This window comes from Pygoscelis adeliae, unplaced genomic scaffold (genome assembly GCF_000699105.1).
Source record: "Pygoscelis adeliae isolate BGI_AS28 unplaced genomic scaffold, ASM69910v1 Scaffold167, whole genome shotgun sequence".
In the NCBI taxonomy this organism is placed as follows: domain Eukaryota; kingdom Metazoa; phylum Chordata; class Aves; order Sphenisciformes; family Spheniscidae; genus Pygoscelis; species Pygoscelis adeliae.
Genome location: NW_008825428.1, coordinates 1,061,950 through 1,080,379, shown reverse-complemented (window position 1 = coordinate 1,080,379; position 18,430 = coordinate 1,061,950). Strand labels below are relative to the sequence as shown.

The window sequence follows — 18,430 nt, the reverse complement described above, 5'->3', positions numbered from 1 at the left end:
TGGTCATACTTTACAGAAATTCCTAGTGGAACCACAAAATTATTTTTCCTTTGCTTCTTTTCTCTTTCTTCCTGTTTGCATTAAATGAGAACTCATTTATATCTTTGACCCCTAATATACAGAATACGGTTGCTTATGAAAAAGAATGCTGTTGATACCATATTAAATTTGCATTTCCAGCTGGAGTCAGAGGATTCAGCCATCAGAATATTAAAAGTTGTAGCATCACATGAGGTGGGGGGAAGGAGCTTGCAAATTAGCTGTCAAGTTGAATAAAAAGAATAATAATTTAAGAAGCTAGCATTACTGATCATGCCTTATGGTAAAGATTAAATTATGTTAATATTGAAAAACTGTTTGCATCTATTGCAAAATAGAACCAATTAAAAAACCTAAACCAAGCCTAATGCACCTCTGAATTCGGAAAGGTGCAACAGTCTTCCTCTCAGAGTAATTAAAATGTTATGCATTAAATTTAGTAATTTATTGTAATGCTATTAAACATTTGGCACATGGCACAGCTTAATAAATGGTTTCTAAAGCCAGACATTATGCCTATTGTGGGCTACTTATGTGTTTATAGCTATTCTCTGCTGACAAACAACTATTAGTAGTTTTAGAAATGAAGCATTTAACATACACAAGGAAATAAAGGCAAATTATATCAAATACTATGTAGACTCTTTTATTAGTATATTTTTGCCCAAAGGTTTCAAACACAAAACCCTTTGCTATGGGTTTGCATGGTTCTGCCTGACTTGTGTCTTTATCAAGTACATTAAAGGTTGTATTTATGGTAATAGGAAAAGAAGAGAGCAGATGTAGATGAGGGTGCCTGGCTCATTTGAAGAGCTGACAAAAAAAATAATTTTCTTCAGACCCTCCCCCCACCTTATTTCACACATGAAGTATCTGCAATACCAAGAAACTCGCAACATCAATGACAAGATGACAAAACCTCAGGGCTGAACAGGGATGGCTTGCTAAGATTTAATATTCTCTGCCTTTGATAAATTCCAAACGTCAGATTTTGTTGATACATTCACTTTTATGCAGCTTCTTAATTTGTTCTTCCTATCTTACATGTAGCAATTTCTCGTTATACATTTAAATGCCATGCTGTATAGACACTTAACTGTATGTTGACTGCTATTTCAAATTAAAAAAAAATGAGCCGTATACATTTCATGAGATGAGCAAGCATCCTGATGGCTGCAAGAACAGACCCCCCCCTCCCCCCTGCCTTTAACCTCTGCAATGGGTTAAGTAACAAGACTTATGAAATATAGATGATGGAAAACTCAAGCCCTTGAGAGAACAAGATGATGGCATCACGTGCAGCATATAGTATTTGTGGGAACAAAGCACATAAACACAGCTCATTCTGTATATTAGTATTTTTGTATCACATACAAGTATTTCACTAGCTGCTCAAAGAAGAGAAATCAAAACAAAAAGGGTTATTCATTTTAAAAAAGGAAAACATCTCTGTAAAGTTAAGAATTGGACAATTTCTTGTGCGTCAGCTTTTAAAACTATGGGGGGGTGGCTTGAGCTTTTATATATCTTCTTTTGGTACTGCTATCTATAACTGATCAAGGTCATGAATATCAGATATGCTTGAGAGAGAAACCAAGGGGAACAAATACACAGACCACTGAATAACTGCTGAATAAAATCAAATTCAGAACACAATAGCCAACAAGAGTAAACAGACAAATATTTGACTAAAATTTTACTAATAGTAACAGAGATACAGTACTGTCTGTTAATGAGACAGAGCATGCACAAGCAAATTCTCTTTAACAAGAGATGTATGTGCACCTGCTATCCAATTTCTTGCAGAATTCCTAGTGAGGCCAAGCATGTGAGTACAGAAACAACAGTACTGGGATACAACCTTTAGACTGGGATTCCAAGTCACCTGAAGAACCCAGACATGTAATAATTGTACTGCTGAGTTTAGTGTATCCAGCTTTCCAAGTGTATGTTTGTAACATGCAATTGCCATGGCATAGAAACCTCAAGCTGGTGTGACTTCAAACTCCCAGGTTTCTAAAGCATACTACAGCACAAAAGATAATTTAATCCTAAGAGTAGCATAGCTCCAACATTTTACCCAAGCATATCTTACTAGCTCAGGTATGGTGCCATGTTTACATGTTGACTGTTCTAGAACTAGCACAATTCTGCACTGCTTGTTCAGGTATCTGAATCCTCATTGCACATACACTTTTCTTCCATAGGCCCTTATGAAATTTCAGAAATTTCAAGCTCACTGTCCCATCTAGGTTCCCTATAGAATACAGCAGAGGCTGGATTTCTATGCTGAAGTAAATTATGGCAGTAGTGACTTGGACCCTGGCTCTATAACGTTTTGGAAGCAGTTTGGCCTATGTCATACAGGGAAGAGTGTCTCTGTACCCTAAACAGTCAGAGCAACCTAAGAGAAAAAAGCATGCAAACGTGTCATAACTAAATTGTAGAGCTCCTTTTTATCTTTATTTATATTTTTCTTTAAGGCTAAAAATGCACATGTTCAATGTCTAGCCAAATTCTTTACTAAGATTGTAGAATCAAAGGCAAAACTATGAGTTTGGACAAGTGTTTTTAAAACAAACAAAATCCACAGCTCACCTATCTTCTTGCACCGCATGACTTTTTGAAGCCAGGGAAAACTATGTATCTCCCTGCATACAGCAGAAACACCAAAATGTGTGGGAATGTGAACAAACATGGATGCTTCCATGGATTCATAACAGTGAGATTTCATCTTAGGGTTTTGAATTTGGACTCCTTAAAACAGTATAAATGAAACTAGTCTGTGTTTAACAACTACATGCAATATTCAGTGTAGCTAACTATATTGAGATTCAACAAGGCTAAGTGCCAGGTCCTGCACTTGGGTCACAACAACCCCATGCAACGCTACAGGCTTGGGGAAGAGTGGCCGGAAAGCTGCCTGTCAGAAAAGGACCTGGGGGTGCTGGTTGACAGCCAGCTGAATATCAGCTGGCAGTGTGCCCAGGTGGCCAAGAAGGCCAATGGCATCCTGGCTTGTATCAGAAATAGTGTGGCCAGCAGCACTAGGGAAGTGATCATCCCCTTGTACTCGGCACTGGTGAGGCCGCACCTCGAGTACTGTGTTCAGTTTTGGGCCCGTCACTACAAGAAGGACGTCGAGGTGCTGGAGTGTGTCCAGAGAAGGGCAACAGAGCTGGTGAGGGGTCTGGAGAACAAGTCTTATGAGGTGGACTTGGCAGTGCTAGATTAATGGTTGGACTTGATGATCTTAGAGGTCCTTTCCAACCTAATGATTCTATGATTCTATATGACTGCAGCATCAACATGCATCCTGTAATTCTAAGTATATAAAACATGTATAAATATTTTCTGAGGGAAACTTGCATATAAGCAGTGTAATAAATCTATACGCAGCATACCAACATCAGACTTGCCTGAAAGATCAGGACCATGGTCATGATTTAGCTGTTATGATGTACGTGGTATTTTTATTCGGAAGACAAAGACACATGTAGCATAGCATCGGAGAAAAAAACCTAAAACTCTCCAACCACCTTAGGGAAATCTCTGGATATAATTATGAACTCTGAGGTTTTAACACTTTTACAGCACAGAATGAGTTAACATGTCATATATCTTCCAGACCAGGGACAACACACAATCACTAACACTTGATGGCTCCCACTCAGGTGAGAGCAATCAAATCTCATGGGATGGTTAAACTCAGCATTAACCTCTCTTTTCTTTTTTAGAAAAAAGATCTCAGAAAGAGGAGAATCAGTAAAAAGTTTGCTAAAGAGTGAATGACATCACACATTGGAAAAGGCAGATTGTTATAAAAGGGGGATACCAGACATCAAGCCTTATCTAAGACAAAATGAAGACTGAGGAAAGAGCTGATGAAGAGGCCTGTAGAGATTTTGGGCAGATTTGTATATTCTCGGGCTAGCTTTGCACCCTATTGAGACCAGGAAACATTTAAGAACATATTTAACTTCACATAATGGGATATAAGTGCAGTAGTATAATAAGAGCCTTGGTAGAGCTGTGCTGCTGTAGCACTCTCTGGGAAAGTAACAGAAGTCTACACATGCTCAACAGTTGTCTCTGAGAGCTCCTCAAACGCATCCAGTTGGGCAGAAGAGTTAAAACCAGTGTCTGCCAAGAAAAAGCACAGACCTAAAGCTTCCACCCAGAAGGCAGTGAGGAGTAACACACTCAAAACAGCAGCAAAACCCACAGACATTACCTATTACTGTAACAAACTCCAAGATCTCAACTAACAGCATGGCTAAGGTCAAAATACACATTCAATTCTGAAATGGAGACAAGAAACACACAGAGAAAGATTTGACCTCTGGATTTTTTTTTTTTGACTGATCTACTAGTTTGAAAAGGAGATTAAGAATCAAAATCATTGACACAAACTGAAGGGAGGCATGTAAATAGAGGCAAGTGTTTAAAAAAGTCTATTGTCTTTACCTTCTTGACCTATATAACTTTTGAGTGCTAAGAGTTTAAAGTTAATTCAGCTATAAACCATACTGTGGTGTCAAGAATTTTGTTTAAAATGACATATTTCCATCACAATTAATGTATTACCCTGTCATTCCTGCAACAGAGGCATACTTAAAGATCAATATATTCTATTTCAAAACTATCCATATGATTTGCAAAAGTATCTCAGAACTGAACTTGTAAAAAGACTGTTTCAAAGTTTTAAAGTTTTACAATGAGTCAGCAATTTCACAAGAAAAACAGAAATAAAAAGTTAATGCACTACTCCAGAGTTATTCCCATTGTTTATTGTAAATTATGAACAAAACTACGACAGATATAGGCCTCAATTTTTAACATCAAAGTTGCTCTTTTCCCCCAAATTTGAAGCAGCTTCCTTTGAGATGACCAGGAAGTTATCCCACAAAGGTAAAAGGCATTTCAACCAAACTGTATCTTGCCAGAATCAAGTCTTACAAGAATATCTAGCATATGATTCAGTCTATTCCATTAATCACTTCAAAGGACTGTCCGATCATCTCAATGTATATGTAACTTGCCAACAAAGGGTATTTTGTACAGTAGCAAATGGAAATGTACTGTTTACTTGGACATTTTAAGAATAGTAAGTCACTTTACTCTTCAGCTTTTATTTCTCTTTGTGTTTAGGAACATAATGTCTCTGTGACTATATAGGATTACAAACCATAGTCATTTCCTATCGACTAGTTCATTGTGCAGCTCAAAGCATGTCAAGGTCATATTTTTACGCTAAGCCATAGCTATAGCCCCAAAGGTAGCATGCAGTGCTTCATTAGCCACACTGAGTTGTACAGAATATTACCAATACCTAGTTGAAGAATCTGCTTTAAATCAATGCAGTATCTGAGATACTCTTTCTGGAATACACAAGAACTGAGAAAAAAATAATTTAAAACATTATGGTTTGACCACCGTATTTTGTCCAATAATTTCTTTCATAACCAAAACACATACCCTTCCCAGGTTGTTATAGTTGGGTATGCTTTTGGGACAGCCTTGACCCAGCTCATAGACGAGTACACCCTGCTACAAACAACAATGTGCCCTCACTGTTTTTCAGACGATTGTGTGTTGAAGTAAGTGATAAAATTTGCATACACACAAAGAAAAGTCACATGTAAATTCCATACTTGGGTAAACATGAGGACCAGCATGCCAGAAATTATGTATGCAATTAGTATCACATACATGAAATGGTGCGTATAATTATAGGCCATCTTTGAAAATGCATCCCGTGTCTTGACAAACATTCTGTACGCTTCTATGATTCCTTATCTACTCACCAGGACCTCAAGTGCTGGTCTTTGCAGAACACTAAGCATGAGTGTCTTTATATTCACTGGTCCAGCTGTCATGAGTTTTGCCTTCCAGCTATCATTCTCAGATGCTCATCAGACACGCTTATTCCAATTTAGTCTACAGTGTGAGTAGTTCAGCTGCTGTCCTCAGTGTGGAGTTTTTAAGCAGCAGCTGTTGGGCAGTGATGATATTAAGTCTGTATTTCTAAACGAAAAGACATTCCTGCAGAAAAAATTGACAAGTCTTCTTTCAGTTCTACAGAGGTCTTAGTTCTCACATTTTTCTGGTCCTAAGGCTGCAGCATCAGAAACTTTTAACACAGACTCTTCCCACATAGAAGAGAGAAAAGTATGTTCACAAATGTGGAGAAGCAATTCCTCTTAATTTTACATAGGCATATAGTATTTGTTTGACAGACTGTGCGGTTCCAGTACGTTTGTTTTTTGGGTTTTGGTTGTTTTTTTTTTTTTTTAAAATGGTGAAAGAAAACATTACTATTATCTACTAAAGGGCACTTTCACCATAACAACAATCTCAGTGTTATTTACCTGTACATAATTCTACTTAAAAGTTCTTTTTGGATAGTATTTTGTATTTTTTTTTCTCCTTGGTAAAAATTGTATATCTTTAACTTAAATTCTCTTTAAAGGTCAATACAGTATGGCATCCTGTAAGTCAGCTTTAAAAGTAAGTGTATAAGGTCTGTAACTAAGCTTCCCTCAGAACTACTGTCCTGAACAGCGATCTTCTTGCTGATCACAGCAATCTGAAGTTTGCTATAAAGAGAACAAGTTTCAGTTGAAAGATTAATTAGAAATGAACTGTTTCCAAAACCACTGAGAGAACTGGAGGCTTCATAACCAAGTGTTGATAAGAAGGAATTAGGAAATCAATAACAAACATACTCAACAAAGGAAGTCTCTCATGAGAGTCACTTTGGTAAACACGAAAGGGAAGGGAATCTGTCTGTACATAGCATTAAGCAACCAGCAGCTCCAAAAGGAGTAGCTTCCAGACGCACACAAGAAATTCTCAGATTTGAGGCATCTCCTAATAGGTCCTTCATCCCAAAACTGAAGATGGTAGACAAGCCACAGGAAACTTCACATTTCTATGCCTGTCTTGCCAGGTCCAGAGTAGCTCAGTAAATAAAATTCTTGCCATTACTTGTAAAAAGCAACAGGCTTTGCACTGACCTGTTTTGACTGAACTTAAAACATTGACAGACTAACAATATGGGCTGCATAAAAAGAAGCATGGCCAGCAGGTCAAGGGGTGTGGTTCTGCCCCTCTGCTCTGGTGAGACCCCACCTGGAGTACTGCGTCCAGCTCTGGAGCCCTCAGCACAGGAAAGACATGGACCTGTTGGAGTGGGTACCCAGAGGAGGGCCACAACAATGATCAGAGGGATGGAACACCTCTCATATGAGGACAGGCTGAGGGAGTTGGGGTTGTTTAGCCTGCAGAAGAGAAGGCTCTGGAGAGACCTGGTGGCAGCCTTTCAGTACTTAAAGGGGGCTTATAAGAAAGAAGGGGGCAGACTTTTTAGTAGAGTCTGTTGCAATAGGACAAGGGGTAATGGTTTTAAACTAAAACAGGGTAGATTCACACTAGATATAAAGAAGAAATTTTTTATGCTGAGGGTGGTGAAACACTGGAACAGGTTGCCCAGAGAGGTTGAAGATGCCCCATCCCTGGAAACATTCAAGGTCAGGTTGAATGGGGCTTTGAACAACCTGATATAGTGGAAGGTGTCCCTGCCCACAGCAGGGGGGTTGGACTAGATGACCTTTAAAGGTCATCTAGATGACCTTCCAACCCAAACCATTCTATGATTCTATGAATGAATTCCTGTTTCTGCACCTTTTGGCCGTAAATCTTGACTATGACACCAGAAACCATGAAATATTTGCCTAGGCTTGGAAGAGGTGGCAAGCTTCTGAGTAACTGCTATTTTGTATTTCCCAAATGCTATCCCTAGATATAATGAAAATTTCCACACACAAATCTCTACCCCTACTACCAGCACTCATGCAGCTTCTGCATTTTCTTAGTTTGTCTCCTCGACAAACTCCCAAACCCTGTTTTGAGTGGCATCACTACTAAGTTACAAAGCAGGTATCTGCTGTATCTCAGGTAGAGTTTGCCAAGTAGAATAATGTTTGTATAAAACTTGTAAAAACATTCCCATTCTGTGACAAAACACTTCTTGGAAATATCTTTCCCTCAAGAGCCACAAAAAATTTCCCACACCCATTTTTTCTTTAGCAATTACCTTATTTGACCTGGTTTCATTCTGAGGAGGTCTTAATGCCACTAGCCTAGTACACTAGGAGAAAGTTAATGCAATTAACTGGAAAGCACTCAGGAATCAGACACAACAGGATGAAAAGCACTACACAAAAACTTGGGTTGGGGTTTCTTGAGCACCTGGAATACCTAGTTAACATAAAGTATCCTCAGTGACTTTAACACTGCCAAGCACTTTTATTCTGGCTTGCTTACAATCATCTTGTGTTAATATTATGCCTATCCTTGTGCTAAATTAGTTACCAGGTTGCATGAGTTTGGGGAATCTGAATGCGAACAGCTAGGCTGGTGTCACAAACAGACCACACAAAGCATTTACCCAGTGAGAAAACATCTAAGGGTTTGTATGCATTGGTCCATCCAAAGGTAGCACTTACATTACAGTGCCCTTATTAAACTTGAAAAACTGCAGTATCTTCTCACTCTTCACTTAAATGCTGAACAGGGCTGCTGTTGGGATCACAAGCACTGATCAGTGTGGGTGTTGTTGACAAACATAGGTGTTACCCAGAGAAGATCTTAACAGCTAGCACTTCAGTGTCTTTCATGTGTGGATCCTCTAGTTTTTGAACTCATCACTCTACTAGCAGGGATGAAACTAACCCATTACCTTTTTAATGATTACTAAGATACTGAAACTGAAATGCCATCAACACGCTGCACTCACAGCCATCAGGCCACTCTCAAACAGCTTTCTCCTTCCACTGTTCCTCAACAATTTTCGAGGGACAGAAACAACTGCTTTCTATAGCTTCAGTAGTATACTAAGCACCATTAGAAAAATATAGCCAGAAAATAGCTGTCCTAATTCCAACCCTTCCATTTACACTTAAAGCTTTGAAGGGGGTACCACAGGCTACAATGCTTAATTTTATCTTCATTAGTTTGCAAAGATAATTTCTTTGGGGTTTGGAGACTAAGCACAGAAACCAATTCCCCTTGAGCAGTGCTTCTTGATTTTTGGAAAAGGTCAGCCCTAATTTTGAAATTTCTTTTTAAAAAGAAGTCAGATTGCCCTATGATCACTGCTCACTGTTACGAACCTAGAGATACTATTATAGAACTAAGACTCGACACAAAAAATTGACTGCAATTCTTCCTTCTGAAATCTCGTAACATAGGTAAAGCTTTGACATCCATCTAGAGAATGTTACACAGCTGATGAGTATGTCCAGACCACTGCTGGCTGAAGCATTTCCTCCATTCAGCTTATCCATACCATTTGGTTCTTCTACACTTGATTTTATCTATTTGTCTCTACTAAAGATGCAACAAAGCAATGTAGCTTGAAAATGAGACAATTCTGAACTAGAGCGATAGTTCCAGCCCTCAGTAAGTAGAGAACAACAGAGTTTGTTGTAAACATTCAAGGTCACATCTTGAAGTTACAGAACAAAGTTTTATTCTCAAGAGTGACTGATTTCTAGTAAATCAACAAGAAACATGTCTTAACAATAAGGGACAGAATTTAGCCAATAGGCTATAATACAAAAAGCCTAGGCTATAATTCATATTTAGTTTTCTTACCTGGGTTCTGAGATGCTTCTTGTTTGGTTCATTATCACAGACTACTATACTTGGACACTAAAAATGCAGCACACAAGCTCTTCATGGGTAAACCCATTTCTCATCATCTCACCGATTTCCCCACACTTGCATTTACTACAGGTGAAAAATGATACTTAAGAATGTATGAGGAGATACAATACTCTTAGGCACCTTAATCTATCAATTTAACAGGATAGTTTTCAAAATAAATTTTGATTCAGATATCTAAGAATGATGGAAAAATGATATACTATGTAAATAAAACTTCTACTCTAGATGAAAAACAATCCACAAGGAAAAAAATCTCTGTGCAGATTTATTCAGTCATGCATGCCTCATATGTTACTACTACAGCACATTACCCACAAACAATTTCTCCATTACTGAATACACTCAATTCATCTAGCAGTGCTTAATAAATATTTGATCCTAATTAAACCTAATGATTTTCTCTGCTTCTGAGATGCTGCTGCAGATCAACAAGAGACTTTTTTATCACAACACTTGACTTAAAAGCAAAATTCTGAGAATCTGGTGTGATTTCTGTTTAAAGATAAGCGAACATGGAAAAAATGTGTTTTCTCTATCAAGAGATTCTAAAAGGGGAAAATCAGTTAGCAAACTGTGTTGCTTTCCAGAAGACTGCATTAGATACACCCCTGTTATCAAAAAACTGTAACTGATAACCAAAGGCCGTTCAGCACCCTTGGGCCACTTGGAGTGAAATCTAAGTATTCATACATAAAATAATTTCTCAACATATTCTATACTTGGTTACACATTTACAACTGAAGAGATAGCTTGTTACTTTCAGCTGTTTTGCCAGGTTATTTTTTTAATTAAGGAAGAAATTTTGGAGTTTGCATGGTTATTTTAGCACTCACTTGCAATTTTCAGTGTTCTGTTTAATTAGGAAATTAGGGAGTTTTTCTTTTTAAGGACTTCTACCATTGCATAAATAAGATTTTTGAATTTTCTTTAAAAACAGAACATTCCATAACTTTTTTTTTTTTAAATTAAAAGCTTTGTTCTAGCTTTGTGAAAATTCATCTGTTTCCCTTAGGAGTAGGAAGGTTACCATTAGGACTAGAAAGTTCATTCAACCAAGCCAGGCACACAGGATTTAGGGTAGCCAGCACTGCTTGGTGGAGGTGGCAGTGGGGAAAGACATTCCAAGGCCTGAAGCTCTCTCTTCTATCAAAAGAATTGTTAACATACTGCTTTAAACACCTACCAGGGACGGCTCTGGCACCCTGAAGTCAAATATATTGGAGCAAGTAAAGTATTCTGTCACGTATTAAGCTAATTTCACAGCTGTTCCTTTGCTGTTATTTTACACCTCACACTCAGGTTCAGAACCTTTCGTTTTGAACGATTACTGATGCCTTCCCCACTTAAAAGTATTCATAATTTTTCAAATTGTGCAATGTATTCGTCTGTACACAGTTTATTTCCTAGCTATCAAAAAAAGAATTGGCATCTTAATTGGCACTGGTTGGTGGCCCCAGCACAGAAGGGATTTGCAAGCTTGCCTAGATAAAGGGTTTCCCCTGAGACACACTCCATAGTGGTGTCATGCCAGGGGAGAAGCATCGTATGCTTCCATGACTTCTAGTGCTGCCTGAGAGAACTTTTATTTTGGGCACTCAATCCTGTACCCTTCCAAGTGGGTACATTTCGCACATTTTTCTCCAGCCAACCAAGGAAGAAAATCAGAGGCAAACAAGCTGAGCCCATAGATGAAAATTAGAACCTAAATCACTTACGTAAAGTAATACTGGCAAGAATGGGTGCTTAAAACTAGTTTAAACTGAACAGTCTAGATTGTTTCATCAGACACCTGCAGGAGTTCTAATTTATTTTAATGCATGCATCTAGCAATTCCAGAAACAGTACATTTGAGCAGTATTGCCAATATCAGCTATTTAGGCAAAGGCAGTTAAAAAACTTAAAAATAAAAATTTAAAAAGAAATTAAAATGAAATACTGTATCTCCTCTACTTGAAGCTAACCTAACTTCTGATTAGGGGACAACTGGAATATCTACACAAAGCTGAAATTATCAATACCAGGAGATACAGAAGCGAGACTTTGTGGGACAGAATTAGACACTTGTGCACAAAATGACAAAAGATGGCAACACAGACTAAGGGCTAGAATCATTGCACTTATTTAAACTTGAATCATTTCCTTAGGAACTCCTATTTACTTGAGCAAGCCATATAGGCAGTTCCAAGGAGTGATTAAGCCCATTCCAGATCAAATTTCCTTCTGACTGAGCTGCTGTTGATTACGTATAGAATCCCAATTCTGGCACATTAGTGAAGAGCCTAAAGTTCAGTGGGTCCAGCCTGAGTCTTGCTTAAATACTGAATTTCAGGTGTACAATTTTAAAACCATTACTTCATGGGATTCTCAGTCCCTTTTCAAGAAGCATCTTCACTCATTGCAATGGTTTAAGTTACAGGCTTGTCCTGATTTCAGCTGGGATAGAGTTAATTTTCTTCCTAGGAGCTGGTACAGTGCTGTGTTTTGGATTTAGCACAAGAATAATGTTGATAACACATCAATATTTTAGTTGCTGCTAAGCAGTGTTTATACTGAGTCAAGGACTTTTCAGCTTCCTATAGTCTGCCAGCGAGGAGGTGCACAAGAAGCTGGGAGGGGGCACAGCCAGGACAGCTGACCCAAACTGGCCAAAGGGATATTCCATACCATACGATGTCATGCTCAGTATATATGCTGGGGGGAGTCGGCTGGGGGGCAGCGATTGCTGCTCCGGGGACTGGCTGGGCATTGTTAGCGGGCGGTTGCATCACCTCTTTGTTTTTGTTTGTTTGATTTTTCCTTCCTGGGTTTTGTTCCTCTCTCTCTCTCATTGTTTTACTTTCCATTACAATTTATTATTCTATTTTTTTCAATTATTAAACTGTTCTTATCTCAACCCATGAGTTTTCTTACTTTTGCCCTTCCAATTCTCTCCCCCATCCCACCTGGGGGGAGGGTGAGCGAGCGGCTGTGTGGTGCCTAGTTGCTGACTGGGGTTAAACCACAACAAGGCTTTAATGCTTTTGAAATTCCTACTGTGCATCTGCCCCAAGCCTGAATGCATATTATCATTATAATCTGATTCTTGAAGAGTTTACATTTCTTTGAAGGATTAATATGATAGGTTTCAAGTTCCTACATCACTTAAGTACTGCCAGAAGATTTCCTTTAGGAGAATTTAAAGTCTTGGCCTTAGTTCGCCCTGAACACCTGTACTTTTCTAACAGACAGTAAAAAATATTTCACAATGACAGCATCTACCTCCCTATTCCACTTTCCCTGATAGACTGTTGTTTTTAACAGTAATCCAGTGCATTGCTGGTTTTGCTAGTAATCTTCTGACAGGAACGCTGCAAATGGGTAAATGCTAAGCTAGCTTGCATTGCGTAGGAGAATCCATATGCATTTGCCTCTTCGAGCGCAGGCTATATGGTTATTTTGTGTACGTGCAGCTCAACTGTAGTAGGACTACACATCCAAGATGTGGTGTAGCTTTCAGAGCTGTGAATTCTGATATGAACAAGAGCTCAGAACACAAGCATAACCACTGAAATTCATACGGGAAGGTGTTTTGCTAATAAATGGTAACAATCTGAAAAAAAACATTCTCTAATAAAAAGGAATTCATAAGGTAGAAGCTATTACAACATCAGTAGAGCTGCCGCACTTGACACATGAAATAAGGTATTAAAAAAAAAAGTAATGAAAGTAATTATTAGTACTTATAAAACCAAGATGAGGAAGGGAGGCATATAATTAATTTTCAGCCTTTAAGACACAGGATCTAACAAAAAATAAATCTTTAATTTTATGAGCCTTTTTTGAAGAGAATGGCTGAGACAATCTCTTGGACAATAGCGTAGGTGTTTATATGCCAGAACATGTAAGAAAACAGGCCTCACCTAGGATAGTCACAAGGTAGGTGTCTACACTATAGAGTTGCAATTTTTTTTTCTTTGCTCCCCAAAATTGAAAATTAAAGCTAGTTTTCACTAACCCTCCCCCCCCCAACAACAACTATTAACAGCCTGATTTCACAATGAACTCTGAGCCTATCCCCTCTTGCCAGATGCACCCGAGATCCTGACGGGGTACAAATCAGCACGGATACTGTCCTGTGCAGAACTTAGCAGAAACAAGCAGGAACAACACTGCAGGAATTCCCTTCACTATCTTCAGTACCGTATTGTGATTTAACAAAAGCAACACTGCCAAATTGCTTCTACTTTGCTGGTTTTCAGATGTTTTACATTGTTAATACATTTTCAGTATATGTTTTCTTCTGTCGTTGCTCATGTTAAGTCTTTCACCTACTGCAGAACATGCCAGATTTCCTACTTATTGCATCCGAAGTTTCTAAACTCACCAGGATTGAAGCCTGCAGCAGAAAACACTACTACAATTGACGTCAATAAGCAAATTCAGCATGCATAGTGCAAGTCTAAAAAGTTTTGATTTTCAGTATCTGACACTACTTTAAAGATGATTCGTGAAGTCAATATATGAAGTCACTTCAATGTTTAATAAACATGCTAAAGTATAGTAAAACTTGAGATGTACCCGATTTGTGTAAGGGATTCCAAAAAGTACACATAAGCTATGGCTATTTTATATTCTAGGAACACTCTTGATTTTTAAAACTCCAGTGCAAAATTATCAAAACAGTAATTTGGATCTGTTTGTTCTCCAGTTTTTGCTGCATAGTAAAATTCAATTTGGGATTTGAAACATACTGCTATCTCTGTTTTTTTAATTTCATATTTAACCCGTTCTGGTTTTTAGGGTGGTAGAAGGCATGGTGGTGATTTTTTTTTTTTAAACAATGGCTAACCTACTATTGCATTAGTGAGCTATATATCAAGAAACTATACAGCTAAAGACTGTTTTTGCATAACTATTTCATGATTTGCTACAAAAGCTGGCTAAAACTTTGTTGTTAAGGAAGCAGCATGAGAATGACCACATCTAGGACTAAATAGCAGCCTTGTAGCTAACCTAGTATAGGGGGTAGTATACAGTTGCCTTGACAGAAGAATAAATGCATACTTATCTCCACTCAGGGGACTGGGAAAGCTGACAATCATCTGTTACCTAGAGTGATGAATATCCCGTTGCTTACCACATGTCTACTAATTTTTAATGCACAGTGATGTAAAATGACTGTCTAGACCAGGTTTTCTTCCATCATATTAGTTCACTCAGAGTTCAGGTGAGCGGCTTAAAGAAGGCACTTCATATTAAACACAATCATGGTGATCACTCTTAATTTACAATTACAGCAGAAAAACCAGGGCACTTCAACAATGTGGGAAGATGCGGTTTATTTGGGAGACTTCTCTACTTACTCCAGTGTATTTTTATTGACTTTTTGTAATCCTGTACCTCGGGACTGCTTTGATCACTCTTAATTTACAATTACAGCAGAAAAACCAGAGCACTTCAACAACGTGGGAAGATGCGGTTTACTTGGGAGACTTCTCTACTTACTCCAGTGTTTTTATTGACTTTCTGTAATCCTGTACCTCAGGACTGCTTTTATCTGTACACTGCTCTTGCTCTTGTGCTGCCTGTGCTGAAAGAGAGAAAGGAGTTGTGCTGATGATTTTATTTATGTGTAGGTCAAGCAGTAGAGGTCATCAGCACCCAACCAGATCCCATCTGAAGAGAACAAAGGAATCTATGCACCCTATATAAAACCAACTTACTGTATATCTCCTTAAATACAGTCCTTTGGGAAAAAAATTCTCCCAGCGGAAGAAAAAAAGATATAGTTAAATAATGGACTCATTTTGGCAGGAGAACTACTGAAGAGGTGTCTGCCTTCCCAGTCATTCTAATCCCAGTGCTAGAGTTCATCACCTTCTTAACTGGTGTAACATAACTTTTTATGAAAACAGGTTATAAACTTATCACTGAAATGAGCTGCATTCAAAGCATTGCACAAGCAGCTACACTGTGCAAAACCAGCTTTTATTGATAAAACTTCCAACAACGTTACGAATGATTACTTTTGAAACATGAGTGAAAAATTTGGGGGAAAGGGGAAGATTCAGATACAGCTTTGGCAGGAGAGAAAAATAAAGTATAACCTTGTAACAGACTTCTTTTTTAAAAAAACCCCAACCAAACACTCTAGGACTAATTGAAAGTCATTAATGACTTCAGGTGAGAGGGATTCCATAGCTCAAGAAAAGTGAAGAGCCTGGCCTCCAAGTTGCTGTGTCTCTACAGCATGGGGCATATTCTCCATGAAATGCTCTGGTCCCCACGTCATCCAGACATGTGCAAATGGAGGGGTAAGGCAGGTCCCACCACTACGGCTGCAGATCCATGTGCCAGCCACGAAGCACCTCATGCAGTACCCTGCCCCACAGTGTAAAAAAAGCCTCTCAGATTGAAGATGTCCAAGTAGTAAAGATGTCCAGATAGTAAAACATACAAGAAAACCGTTTTGCATAGGTGCAAGGAGGTTTCATATTGCATATTTTAACTTCACATGGTTGCTTGGGCCCAGGCAAACATGGTATTTTCTGCATGACAGCCATGGCAGCATATACCACAAAACAGTGATTTATTTGTATCTTCAAGCCTTCTGTTCTTTCTGACGTAAAGGGAAAAAAAGGTTTGTGTGGGCCACACAGTGGCATGAAGGGAAGTAACTCTGTCTAACTTTTGGTGAGGACAGCTAGTTTCCTCAAGTTTTGTCCCTGCCTGTGGAAAGAGACCAGCAAAGCTTTCTTCAGAGGGCAACCACGGGCAAACATCAGAACCTGCCTGGCCCTTTGACAACATTGTTCTTTCACACATTAAAGTGGCCACCAAGAACAGCCCGAGTAGGCTAGAATTATCATTTGTTAATACCACCCTTATCTTCTGCTGTAAAAGTTAACAGTATGAAGTATTTAAAAAATGCTACTGGAATCTAATTTTTATTCCTCAGGAAGCATATCCTGTTAAACTGTGCATCTCTGAGGATTCTTACGATGAACACTCTATGGTGTATACACATGGTTAAGACTACTGATCTGAAACTACGAGGGTATATTAAGTGCGAAGGTTGTGAACAAAATAGTTATTTTCCCATTTCCTACAAAGGCTACCAAGGACAAGTCACCCAGTTCTAAAGTTGGTTCAACTCGATCTAGGATCCTGCCTTCACCACAGGAAAGGTGCATCTCCTTTCCCCGTCACTTCTGCTTCCCCCATGCCAGGTCTACTGATCACTCGATGTGGGGTGAGTTGGACCCATCTACTGGTCCAAACGAGGTCTAATCCTGCAACTAAGACCAAAAACTAACACCTGTTTTTGCATATACATGTTCAGTTAGATGAGTGTTATACTGACTCAAAAATGACCGTGAAAATGCGGGGATGGTTAGCCTGCAGTTCATATGGACTTCAAGCCAGTTGTTTTCAAAGGCTAAGAGTTCACCATATCTCTAGCCTAAGGTGCTTAATTACACCACTGAAAACAAACAACTAGTCAGACGAGCTTGTCTGAGACCTTGGTATCAGCTGTCAACCTAGTATTTCTGTCTAGGTCAGAAGGACTTTATCCTTCTGAAGAGCTGGCAAGCTAAGGAAGCCTAGGAAGGACAACTGATTAGCCACCTAAGTTGCTTCACACAGTGATATAGCACTGAATAATTTTGAAAGACAGTTTTCTTTAATATTCCAAATGATACCATCTCCTGCCAGAATATTCTAATAATTTTTTTTCTAATATAATTCTCTGTAGCTTGCAGCTTCAAACAAACAGTAATAAAGAAAGGTGACAAATTCTGCTCTTAGCTATACAACCTTTATGCTGCTCTAGACACTGACTTCAGCAGTATTCCTACTGCTCTCTAACAGCAAAAGGAGGAGATTGGGAAATGGACACATAGGTGAATGAAGGTATTTAAACAAATTCTGACATTAGGAACAGGGACAAATTACATTACTCAGCCATACTCAGAAGAAAAATCCACCTGGCACTTCCAAATAAGAATGGTCTGTCCATCTATGACAAACACTATGCTCTGTATGAAAAGGGCAGTACGAAGCACAAAACAGTAACAGTTTTAAAAACCATTTTCATCATTGGTATTGGCTGAAGATGCGTCATTGCTGCATTAAAGCTACTCCCAATCTCTAAAATACAGTAACAAGAAACCTAACAAGTTACCAAATAAGGTCCAATTTAAAAGGTAACTTGAAATTAAGTTGCAGAGTTAGCAGTAAGGAAGGAGTTCAAGTATGCTGCCTGGTCAAAACAGAACAAATTCCCCACAAAGACTATTTTAATTCCCAGTATTAAGTATCTGTCAATGTGAAAGGGAATACTGTTGAAAAATAAATATTGACTAATATAGAGTCAGGTTTTCTAGACTGAGTATCAGGATACCCACAGCACAATACACAAACACGGCAGAAAATCGGAATACCGCACCTGTAAGAATCAAGCAATTGAAAGCTTTACCTGACAAAATCTGGTAAACTGCAACTGTGTCTCTATTCATCCAAGTATCCCTGAAGCATCTGACAAATTCCTTCAGAGATGAGATACCATGTCCACCATAAGGTTAAAACCCCCTTATTTTCAGAAAAGTAAATTCAATCAAGATTAAAGCTGGCCTGCTGTGCTGCAGGCATGGGGGGTGGGGTGGGAGGGGTGGGGGTA

The 18,430-nt window shown here is 38.7% G+C and overlaps 1 protein-coding gene across 1 annotated transcript in view; it reads right to left on the bottom strand.

Moving 5' to 3' along the window:
• SORBS2 (sorbin and SH3 domain containing 2) overlaps positions 1 to 18,430 on the bottom strand; it is a 147,081-nt gene that overhangs the window by 115,003 nt on the left and 13,648 nt on the right. Inside the window, exon 2 of the mRNA XM_009330659.1 lies at positions 5,372 to 5,436. The gene's annotated coding sequence lies outside the window, so the exon portion shown is untranslated. The remainder of the gene's footprint in view (positions 1 to 5,371; positions 5,437 to 18,430) is intronic.